This window comes from Giraffa tippelskirchi, chromosome 5 (genome assembly GCF_054371585.1).
Source record: "Giraffa tippelskirchi isolate mGirTip1 chromosome 5, T2T-mGirTip1v1.2.pri, whole genome shotgun sequence".
Lineage (NCBI taxonomy): Eukaryota > Metazoa > Chordata > Mammalia > Artiodactyla > Giraffidae > Giraffa > Giraffa tippelskirchi.
The window spans coordinates 108,355,018-108,367,426 of record NC_137279.1 but is presented as its reverse complement, the minus strand read 5'-3'; the positions used below and the strand labels follow the sequence as shown (position 1 = coordinate 108,367,426).

Below are 12,409 nucleotides of genomic sequence, written 5' to 3'. Positions count from 1 at the left end.
CTTCCAGCCCAGCGTTTCTCATGATGTACTCTGCATATAAGTAAGTTAAATAAGCAGAGTGACAATATACCTCCTTGATGTACTCCTTTTCCTATTTGAAACCAGTCGTCTGTCATTCCATGTCCAGTTCTAATTGTTGCTTCCTGACCTGCAAACAGATTTCTCTAGAGGCAGGTCAGGTGGTCTGGTATACCCATCTATTTCAGAATTTTCCAGTTTATTGTGATCCACGCAGTCAAAGGCTTTGGCATAGTCAATAAAGCAGAAATGGATGTTTTTCTGCTTCTGTTAGGTCCATACCATTTCTGCCCTTTATTGATTCCATCTTTGCATGAAATGTTCCCTTGATATCTCTAATTTTCTTAAAGAGATCTCTAGTCCTTCCCACTCTATTATTTTTCTTTATTTCTTTGCACTGATCACCGAGGAAGGCTTTCTTATCTCTCCTTGCTATTCTGTGGAACTCTGCATTCAAATGTGTATATCTTTCCTTTTCTCCTTTGCTTTTCGCTTCTCTTCTTTTCACAGCTATTTGTAAGGACTCCTCAGACAGCCAGTTTGCTTTTTTGCACTTCTTTTTCTTGGGAATGGTCTTGATCCCTGTCTCCTGTTCAGTGTCACGAATCTCCGACCATAGTTAATCGGGCACTCTGAATATCAGATCTAGTCCCTTAAATCTATTTCTCACTTCCACTGTATAATCATAAGGGATTTGATTTAGGTCATACCTGAATGGTCTAGTGGTTTTCCTTACTTTCTTCAATTTAAGTCTGAATTTGGCAAGGAGTTTACGATCTGAGCTCCTGGTCTTGTTTTTGCTGACTGTTGAGACTGTCTCCATTTTTGGCTGCAGAGAATATAATCAACCTGATTTCGGTATTGACCATCTGGTGACGTCCATGTGTAGAGTCTTCTCTTGTGTTGTTGGAAAAGGGTGTTTGCTATGACCAGTGCGTTCTCTTGGCAGAACTCTTTTAGCCTTTGCCCTGCCTTATTCTGTACTCCAAGGCCAAATTTGCCTGCTACTCCAGGTGTTTCTTGACTTCCTACTTTTGCATTCCAGTCCCCTGTAATGAAAAGGACATCTTTTTTGGGTGTTAGTTCTAGAAGTTCTTGTAGGTCTTCATAGAATTGTTCAACTTCAGCTTCTTCAGCATTAGTGGTTTGGGCATAGACTTGGATTACCATGAAGTGTTATTCAATATCACTGATTTTTCATAGATGTCCTCAGTCAGGTTGAGAAAGCTCCCTTCTACTCGTAGTTTGTTGAATATCTTTTTTTTTTTTTTCATCATGAAAGGGTTCTAGATTCTGTCAAGTGCTTTTCTTCCACCTACTGAGATGATGTAATTTTTTTATTGTTTTGATTCAATTGATATTACGTTGACTTTCAGATGTTGAACTAACTTTACGTCCCTCAGATAAACCCTACCTGGTCATGGTGTATAATTCATTTTTATGTTGCTTCATTTAGTTAGCTAGTGTTTTGTTGACCTGTACGTCCATAGTAATAGATATTTGTCTGTAGTCCTTTCTTATGATGTCTGGTTTTGGTATCAGGGTAATGCCTCATAAAATTGGAAAGTATTCCTTTATTATCTATTTTGGGGACCATTTTGTGAAAAATTGATATAATTCTTTAAATTCAGTAGTGAAGCCAACTGAGCCAAGCTTTTCTGCCTGGGTAGTTTTTTGTTTTTAAAATTACTACTTCAGATTCTTTACTTGTTGGAGGCCTATTCAGATTATCTATTTTTTTTCTATAGTTTTAGTAGTTTGTTTTCCTAGGAATTTATTCTTTACATCTGCTGCTGCTGCTGCTAAGTCGCCTCAGTCGTGTCTGACTCTGTGCGACCCCACAGACGACAGCCCACCAGGCTCCCCTGTCCCTGGGATTCTCCGGGCAAGAACACTGGTTTATCTAATTTGTTGTCACACAATCACTTATTGTATTCTCTTATCCTTTTTTGGGGTGGGGAGTAAGAGAGTGATACCTTGTAGCATTCAGGACCTCAGTTACCCCACCAGAGGTGGAAACTGTGCCCCCTGAAGTGGAAGAACAGTCTTAACCACTTGACCACCAGGGAAGTCCCATAATCCTTTTGTTTCTAATAAGATCAGTGGTAGGAAGGAAATATATACTACTATATATAAAATGGGTAACCAACAGGGACCTACTGTATAGCACAGAGAACTATACTCAATATTTTGTAATAACCTATAAAAAAATCTGAACATATAATACATATATGAAATACACATGAAACTGGATAGCTGTGCTATACACCTGAAACTAACACAGTATTGTAAATCAACTGTACTTCAGTTAAAAAAAACCAAAGCAAAAAAGATCAGGGGTAACATTCCATCCTTCACTGGATTCTAGTAATTAGAATCTTTTTTTTTCCCTTGGTTAATCTAGCTAAAAGTTTGTCAATTCTATTGATCTTTCCAAAGAGTCAGCTTTTGGTTTTATTTTTTTCCTATTGTCTTTTGTATGTCATAAATTTCAGCTCTGCTCTCTCCTTTCTTTTGTTTGCTTAGGTGCAGTTTGCTATATATTTTCAGTGTCTTAAGTTGGAATGTTGCTATGCTGTGCTTAGTCACTCAGTTGTGTCTGACTCTTTGTGACCTGATGGACTGTGGCCTGCCAGGCTCCTTTCTCCAGGCAAGAATACTGGAGCAGGTTTCCATTTACTTCTCCAGGGTATCTTCGCCACCCAGGGCTTGAACCAGGGTCTCCTACATCGCAGGTAGATTCCTTACTGTCTGAGCCACCAGGGAAGCCCAAGAATCCTGGAGCAGGTAGCCTAACCCTTCTCCAGGGTATCTTCCTGACCCAGGAATGGAACTGGAGAAAATGGCAACCCACTCCAATATTCTTGCCTGGAAAATCCCATGGACAGAGGAGCCTGGCAGGCTACAGTCCATGGGGTTGTACGAGTTAGACACGACTTAGCGAATAAACCACCTCCTGCAACGCAGGTGGATTCTTTACCATCTGAACTACCAGGGAAGCCCACTGGAAGGTTAAGCTACTGATTCAATTTTTTTCTTACCATAGGCATTTATAGCTATAAATACTATAACTCTAAGCAATGTTAATTGAACTTTATAAGTTGTTATATTTTGTGTTACTTTTATTCATCTCAAAGTATATCCTGATTTCCCTTGATTTCTTCTTTGAACCACTGGTTATTTGAGTGTTACACTTAATAATTCACTTATTTGTGATTTTTCTCAAGCTTTTTTCTATTCTGATTTCATTCCATTGTTGATGAAAAACATTTTGCATTATTTCTATCCTCTTAGACTTATTAGATCAGTTGGTTTATAGTTTTGTTCATCTTGTTTCATTGTTCTTTCTGGTTGTATCACCCATTACTCAAAGCGGGATATTGAAATCTCCAACCATTATTGTTGTACTATTTCTCCCTTCATGTCTATCAGTTTTTCGCTGTCTTGTATTTTTGTGCTATTAGTAGGTAAATGTGTAATTGTTAAATCTCCTTGATGTGGACTGACACTTAATCACTTTATAAAATGTTCCTCATACTATGTCTTGTTCTAAAGTTATTCTCTCTCAAAGTGTAACCACTCCAAGTTTCTTGGGGTTGCTGTTTGAAGGACACATTTTATTCCCTTCTATTATTTCAGTCTATTTGTATCTTTGAATCTACATTTCCTGCAGACATCACATATTTACCCATCTAGTCTGACCATCTCAGTCATTTAGTTGGATTGCTTAATCATCACATTTACTGTTTTTTATTAATGTCATTGGATTAATGCCTAAATTTTTAATTTTTGCTTTCTATGTCTCCTGTCTTTTTGTTTTTTTAGTCCTCTTTTAATGCCTTTTTTGCTTTAAGTAAATATTTTCCAAAGTAGTATTTTAATGTCTTTGAATTTTCACTGTACATTTTGAGGGTTTTTAAGTTTTTCTAGGCTTTACCATACACATCTTAACATGATCAGCTACAGGTTTCCTAGCTAATTCCTTATAGGAATATTACTCTTATAGCTCTATTCCAGTTTCCTCCTTTTTGTAATATTATACATAAAATTTCATTAATGTTATAAACCCAGTACATTATTATAGTTATTTAACCAATTTAAATGTTGACAACATGGGTTTGAACAGCATGGGTCCACTTATACATGGAATTTCTTCAATAAACACATTCTACAGTACTACACAACCCACAGTTGACTGAATCCCTGGATGCAGAGTGACAGATAGGATGGGCCAACTATAATGTTACACATGGATTTTCAAATGCAGTGCCCCAACCCCATGTAGTTCAAGGGTCAACTGTATAGTAACTTCCTTATGCCAATATAACTCCTACCCACCTCCTTTATGCTGTTATTAGCAAATACAATATACATATCTTATATTTCAGTCTGAGTCCAATGACATATACATATTGTTCCATACAGTTGCTATTTACAATTAAAAGAAGGAAAATATGCATTTATGTTTATATAGTTACATAACACCTTACACAATTATCTTTACTGAAACAGACTCAGATTACCACATGGTGTCATTTGCTTTCAACCTTAACTCCTCTTTAAATTTTTTGTAAGGCAGATCTCCTAGCAACAAATTCTGTCACATCTTGACTTTATCTGAAAAAGTCTTTAATTTACCTTTACTTCTGAAAGGGACCTTTGCTGGATATAGCAGTCTTGGTTGACTTTCTTTTCCTCTGAGCATTTTAAATTTTATCTACAGCCTTCTGGTCTCCAATGTTACTGTTGAGAAGTCAATTGTTAACCTTACTCCTTTTAAAGTAGATTGTTTTTCTCCTGCTTCTTTCAAGATATTCTGTGTCTTTGACACTTTAAAATTTGATATCTCTGAAGATTTGCTTTTATCATATTTGGGTTCACTAAATTTGCTGGACTATGAAGTTATTGATTTGCAGTACTTTGTGGAAATTCCTTGAGTATTTTTACTTCTCCTTTCTCTCCTCTCCTTCCGGTATTCCCATCCTGCTTATGTTACGAGTCTTCAATGGTGTCCCACATTTCTCTGAAGCTGTATTCATTTTTCTAAATTTCTATTGATCCATCTTCACGTTCATCTATTCGTTCTTCTTCCAGTTCAAATTTACTTGAAGTTGGAGCCTCTCTAGTGAATTTTTAAAATTGTACTTTTCAACTTCAAAATTTCCATTTTGTTTGTTTTTTTTTTGCTGCACCACAGTTTTCAAAGCTTCCCTGACCAGGGATCAAACCTGTGTCCCCTGCAGTGGAAGTGTGGAGTCTTAACCACTGGACCACCAGCGAAGTCCCTCAATTTCTTTTGAATATATATTGATATTCTCCATGTGATGTAACATGGTCATCATATCTTCATTTACTTTTTAACCATGGTTTCCTTTAGTTTTATTTTCAAGTGTCTCTTGTCACTCTCACAGGCAGTTTCTGTTGAATGCTTTATTTCCAGTGTATGAGTTACATTCCCCTGTTCTTTGCATGACTATTTGTCAGGAACTGAAGATTTTAGATAATGCATTGTAGCAATGGGTCCTTCACCTCCCTCACCTCCAAGGATTGGTATTTGTGACTATCTGAAATTTAGTGTCTTAAAACTGGCTTAAAACTCAACATTCAAAAAACTAAGATCACGGCATCTGGTCCCATCACTTCATGGCAAATAGATGGGGGAACAATGGAAACAGTGGCAGACTTTATTTTCTTGGGCTCCAAAATCACTGCAGATGGTGTTTGCAGCCATGGAATTAAAAGATGCTTGCTCCTTGGAAGAAAAGCTATGAGCAACCTAGACAGCATATTAACAAGCAGAGACATTACTTTGTCAACAAAGGTCCATCTAGTTAAAGCTATGGTTTTCCCAGTAGTCATGTATGGATGTGAGAGTTGGACCATAAAGAAAGCTGAGTGCCAAAGAACTCATGCTTTGGTGTTGGAGAAGACTCTTGAGAGTCCCTTGGACTGCAAGATCAAACCAGTCAATCATAAAGGAAATAAGTCCTGAATATTCATTGGAAGAACCGACGCTGAAGCTGAAGCTCCAATACTTTGGCCACCTGATGTGAAGAACTGACTCATTGGAAAAGACCCTGATGCTGGGAAAGATTGAGGGCAGGAGGAGAAGGGGACAAAAGAGGATGATACGGTTGGATGGCATCACCAACTCGATGTATGAGTTTTGAGCAAGTTCTGGGAGTTGGTGATGGACAGAGTCTGGCATGCTGCAGTCCATGGGGCCACAAGAGTCAGACACGACTGAGGGACTGAACTGAACTGAAATGTAGTGAAGTGTTACCTCCTCCCCTCTCCCAGTATTAAGCTTCCGATGTACTTCAAGAGGCACAGCTTTGGGTATAATCACAAATTCTTGGGGTTTAGTAGGTCTCCCTTGTTTCTTTGACTATGTTCAGCTGTTAAATTCAGGTACTGTTTTCAACAATATTGTGGGGCATAAAAGTGCTCTATAAACTACTCTAATCATATTGGAGTATTCTGGCTCCTTTAAAGGCAGAGAAATACTCCAATCATGTTGGAGTATTCTGGCACCTTTAAAGGTAGAAATCTGTTCACAACTTACAATCCTAGGGATGCCTCCTTCAAGCTACCTCATTTCCTATAAACTAGTTGAAAGTGTAAGTTGCTCAACTGCGTCCAACCCTTTGCAACCCCATGGACTAAACAGTCCATGGAATTCTCTAGGCCAGAATACTAGAGTAGCCTTTCCATTCTCCAGCGGATCTTCCCAACCCAGCAATTGAACCAGGGTCTCCTGCACTGCAGGCGGATTCTTTACCAACTGAGCTATCAGGGAAGCCCTTATAAACTAGTGACCCACAGTTTAAGACTGTATCTTGAATTTCATCTCAGTTGTCTCTTGTCACAACCTCTAGTGTTTCCTCTTCTTGGGCTCTACAATCACTGTGGATGGTGACTGCAGCCATGAAATTGGAAGACAGTTGCTTCTTGGCAGGAAAGCTATGACAAACCTAGACTGTGTTTAATTAGCCCCCAACTAAAATAAATAAATTTATAAAAAAAATAAAAATAAAAAAAATAAAAGCAAACACATCACCTTACCGACAAAGGTCTGTTTAGTCAAGGCTATGGTCTTCCCAGTAGTCATGTATGGATATGAAAGCTGGACAGTAAGAAGGCAGAGCACCAAAGAATGGTGCTTCCAAACTGTGATGATGGAGAAAAATCTTGAGAGTCCCTTGGAAAGCAAGGAGTTCAAACAAGACAATTTGAAAGGAAATCAACCCTGAATATTCATTAGAAGGACTGACGCTGAAGCTCTAATACTTTGGCCACCTGATGCGAACAGCTGACTCACTGGAAAAGACCCTAATGCTGGGAATGATTGAAGGCAGAAGAGAACAACAAAGGATGAGACATTTGGAAGGCATCATCAATTCAATGGACATGAACTTGGACATACTCCAGGAAATTGTGAGGGATAGGGAAGACTGGTGTGCTGTAGTGCATAGAGTCTGAAGAGTCAGACACAACTTGGTGACTGAACAACTAGTGTTGTGCCCTCAGGTATGAAGTTATCAATGCTCTGTTGAAAAATGAAGTCACTACTTTCACAAAAGAAAAGGAGATATTGGTTTCATAAACTGCTTCTCCTTCAAGGCAAAATCTCTTAAGCCCAAGCTTAGACAATGTCAAATTTCTGAGTGTGACACCCCTAGATGCTCAGTGAAGGAGGTGGGGAAGCAGCCTGAGGTCTCAGTTTGCCTCTCCTGGCATGGAACCACCACTTCATGAGACAGGGCAAAGGTGATCAGTGTCCCAGTATTTTAAGCATGCCACATTCAAGGTGGAGCCTCCTTTCTGAGTAGAGGCTGAATAGAAGAGTGCTCCCACTTCTAACCACACTCAAGACTTGGCACCAGCAACAGGTAGCTGGGGGCAGGATGAGACAGATCTCCTGCTTTTCCTAGGAAAAGAGCCTTCCAACTAGGAGTTGAGAGAAAGCCTGTGTTTTGGGCTGCAGCAGTCTGAAGTCTGTATGTCACAGAGGTTACAAGGGAGAGGAGAGAATCTTGGAATGTTTAGAACCTGTTAATGGTTGAACCAACAGAATTTTCACGTTTTCTTGAAGAGATGTTTCTTCATCTGCTGTTCGCACACAGGACCACCTTCAGGGGCTTTATATGTTTCTTCCATTTTCCAGGAAGTGGAAATGCTGTTGCCATAAATCATTCAGCCTTTTTTTAACTTGCAAAACTGACATTATTGTTTTATAAAGTTCACCCTCATTAACCATTGTCTTAGATTTTTGTTTCTGCTTTTCTTGGAGTAAACCTTCACATTCATTTAATGTAGACAGATAAATTGGTAGTAAACCCTTATTAGCCAAAACGTGCTTGCCTTTTTGATAGTTTTGGGTACAAAATTCTGGCCTAACAGCTTCCTCTCAATACCTAAAATATTATTCCACTGTCTTCTGGTTTTCATTGTTATTCCTTAAACAGCTGTTAGGACTACTGTTACCTTCAGGAGAGCTCTTCTCTTACTCTTTTAAGACCTTCTATTTTGGTGGTTTTGCTTTCTAAGAGTATTACTCTGACTTCTCACTTTTTGTCTGTCTTCCACAACTTAGCTCAGTAGATCTAGATAACGATTTTTTCCCCAGACGCCACCAATTTGAAGATCTTTTTACTTCAAATTTGGCAAATTCTTAGCAAAATGCCTTCAAATACTCTCCATCTCCATCTCATACTTTATTAGCTGTTCCTTGACCTTCTCCATATATTCTTGATGTCCTTTAACCTCCCCTTCATATATTCTGTAATATACTGCATTCTGTATAATTTCATATCTTGGTCTTTCATTTCTAAATATTTTAGGTCTGACTGGTTATTTTTCTTTCCATGAACTCTTCTTACCCCGCACCTCCACCATTTTTAATACTCTTATTCCTTCTCAAATTATTGATGCTCTATTCCTGGTATTGTATTTCAATGAATTAAATATTGAAGCCATTAAATATTGAAGGATACACCATTTTTTTTGACCACTAATATAACCAAGATATACTAAAATGTCATCCCAATGTTAGACATGTTAATTTAAAAAAAAAAGTCTTTGAACACTCACCCAATACGGTCATTATGGGTCAAAATCTGCTGTTTCTCCCAATTTTAAGAAAACTTCTCATTTTTGCCATTCTGAATGAATCCAAGACTACTGGCACATTACCTACAAACATTATTGGAGATTGGGTCTCAAGTGGTTTCTGTAAGAGTATTAACATGAATTCTGCTCAGTTCAGTTCAGTTCAATCGCTCAGTCGTGTCCAACTCTTTGTGACCCCATGAATTGCAGCACGCCAGGCCTCCCTGTCCACCACCAACTCCCAGAGTCTACCCAAACCCATGTCCATCGAGTCGGTGATGCCATCCAGCCATCTCATCCTCTGTCATCCCCTTCTCCTCCTGCCCTCAATCCTTCCCAGCATTAGGGTCTTTTCCAATGAGTCAACTCTTCGCACCAGGTGGCCAAAATATCAGAGTTTCAGCTTCAACATCAGTCCTTCCAATGAACACCCAGGACTGATCTCCTTTAGGATGGGCTGGTTGGATCTCCTTGCAGTCCAAGGGACTCTCAAGAGTCTTCTCCAACACCACAGTTCAAAAGCATCAATTCTTCGGCGCTCAGCTTTCTTCACCGTCCAACTCGCACATCCATACATGACTACTGGAAAAACCATAGCCTTGACTAGACGGACCTTTGTTGGCAGAGTAATGTCTCTGCTTTTCAATATGCTATCTAGGTTGGTCATAACCTTTCTTCCAAGGAGTAAGCGTCTTTTAATTTCATGGCTGCAGTCACCATCAGCAGTGATTTTGGAGCCCCCCCCCAAAAAAACCAAATTCTGTTAAGTGGCTGCAATCACCTCTAACCTGAACCCACTTTAATTTCTATGACTGGATAAATAGTATGAGTCAGTGTTGGCTGTGGGTACAAATTCTTAGGGAAGATTTTTTTTCTTCCCTGTACCTAGTTTCCTCTCTGAAGTAGGCTATTCTGGTTTATTCTTTCATTGAGTGTATCATATTTTGAGGTCTCAGGTTTTAGAAAAACACCTCATTCTGACTTCACACTTACATTGGCCTTATACTTTGTCACCATTTTAAAGTTGATCTCATTCCAAAGTCCTGAGGACACCTGGAGCAATGGTCCCCTTAACTCTTCTCTGGGTTCATGCTTTTTGTCCCACCCTGTGTTAATTTTATTTTGAAAATTTTCAAGTCTCTAGAAGTTTCAAACAATATGCATGCATCTACCTTTAACTGACTTACCAGTTTTCCTGGCACATATGCACTATCATACATACACACATATGTATTGGGTCTAACCATTTTGCCTAACCATTTATGGTAATACTTCATCCCTAGATATTAGAGCATGCCATCTCCTAAGAAAAGAGATTTTCTATATAAGCACAAATCTATTATCACATCTAAGGAAATTAAACATTCCATATCATTTAAGAGTTCATATACAGATTTTCACAGGTGTGCCTAAAATGTTTTAATGGCTGGGATTATTTAATTCAAGATCAAATCTAAGGTCATGCACTACATGTTACTGATCTAGAATAGCCTCCACATCTGTTTTACAAAACAGTTCAAGAATTCATATCAAGCATCTCTGTAAATGTCTTATATTCCACTTATGTCTATTCCACTGATTAGATTCAAGCCAAATACTTTTGGCAAAAATGCTACAGGTGACAGGGTGGAGCTTTGAGCATCTTCTTTCCTAACTCAGCAATACACTTAAACAAGGTTTTTGTTTTTAACTGAGTCTTATTCAGCATTTCAGATGTTTGGACCATCAGGGTTCTTCAGGGCATGCAGTCTGCCATATTGCAGAAACTGATGTCCTTGTATATTGCCTTTCCAAATCACCAACATAACATTTGTAAACAAAAGAACAGTGCTGTATTTACCTGAGGCTCAAGTAATATGAAAAGGAAGCTTGAGACAAAAGCTAGCACTAGGTACTGTATCCTACTTGTTAATTTTTGCATTTATTACTCCCTAAAAATCTAGGGCAAAATATGAGTATCTGCTGGGATTTAGAAGTCCAACTACCAACTAAATTAATGAATGACAAGTTAACTACTTCAAGAGGATAGATTTACAAGCCTTAAGGTCCTGTACTGAAGTCTTTTATCTCTCTAGAAATTTACATTTCTAACCTGCCCCTTTTCATGGGAATAACAGGCAGAAGAAACAGGAAAAAGGAAGCTAAATTGTTGTTAAGAACTTACTATGTGTCAACCCTGTGGCTACAAAGGATCTTGTGTCTACAGCAATTCCATGACCTGGATATGAATATCCCCATTTCTCAACACAAATAACTGAAGTACACACAAATCAGTAAATCTAAGTTTATCACTTCAAATCAAAAGGTTTCAACCAAAGACTGCCCAATGGTCAAAACCCATTCTTTTCCCACTATACAATGCATATAGAAAGGTAACAATTTGGAAATTTCATTCTGACATTTTACTTATTCATGACCATTAGCTTTGAATAACCTTAAGAAAAACCAAAGTCATATTTCTTTAAACAACAGCCTACACTCAGTCATTAATCTAACCCACTGAACTCTTGCTGCTGTCCAAACTGGAGCAGGTCTTATCAAAAGGTCATCTGTGGCTTCTAAATTCCTCTTGTTAATGGCCACTTTAGCATTACTTCATCTCTTGTTCCAACACTTTATCACTGATTATTTCACATCCCTTCTTGCAGCCTTTTTCTCTTGTCTTCCATTATAGCTCTCCTGGCTTTCTTCCATGACCAACCATACTGCACTTCTCAAGTCTTTTTTTTTTTTTTCCTACTCCTTAAATGTTTCTTGGCATTAAGGATTCTACTCTTCTCATTCTATAAATCTCCTAGGCAATACTAAACTCTTACATTGTTACCAACTATTATGAAAGTGGCTCAACTCTGACATTTGTTGGTGAATGCCTACCATGTGCTAGGCATATTTAGAGAAGACAACAGATGTGATTCCTGATGTATCTTACAGATTCTATCTGCAGCCCAGGATAAGCACCAGAACTATCCTAGAAGGACACCTACCTTCTCCTTAATTTTCCAGAGGAACTTTAAACTCAATATTTCCTCAAATCTATTCCTTTCTCCCCTTATTTTAATAGGTACTACATAAAATGTCTTGGGCAACCACATGGCCTCAGTTACTGGGCCACTGGGATAGTTACTGAGATAGCTCACTTTTTAAATTTCTCTAAAATATGACCGCCATTTTCCATCTCCACTGCCAGATAACTTAGGGCTCACCTACATTACTCATAGCCTAAAATTGCCTTTCCACTACTAATGTCTTCCATAACTCATTCTTCATAATAAGATCAGAA

General features: G+C 38.4%; 1 protein-coding gene across 3 annotated transcripts in view; it reads right to left on the bottom strand.

The window, feature by feature from the left end:
• TRIM33 (tripartite motif containing 33) overlaps window positions 1–12,409 on the bottom strand; it is a 188,029-nt gene that overhangs the window by 21,767 nt on the left and 153,853 nt on the right. For all 3 annotated transcript variants that reach the window (XR_014054729.1, XR_014054730.1, XR_014054732.1), the window contains one exon: window positions 9,112–9,213. The gene's annotated coding sequence lies outside the window, so the exon portion shown is untranslated. The remainder of the gene's footprint in view (window positions 1–9,111; window positions 9,214–12,409) is intronic.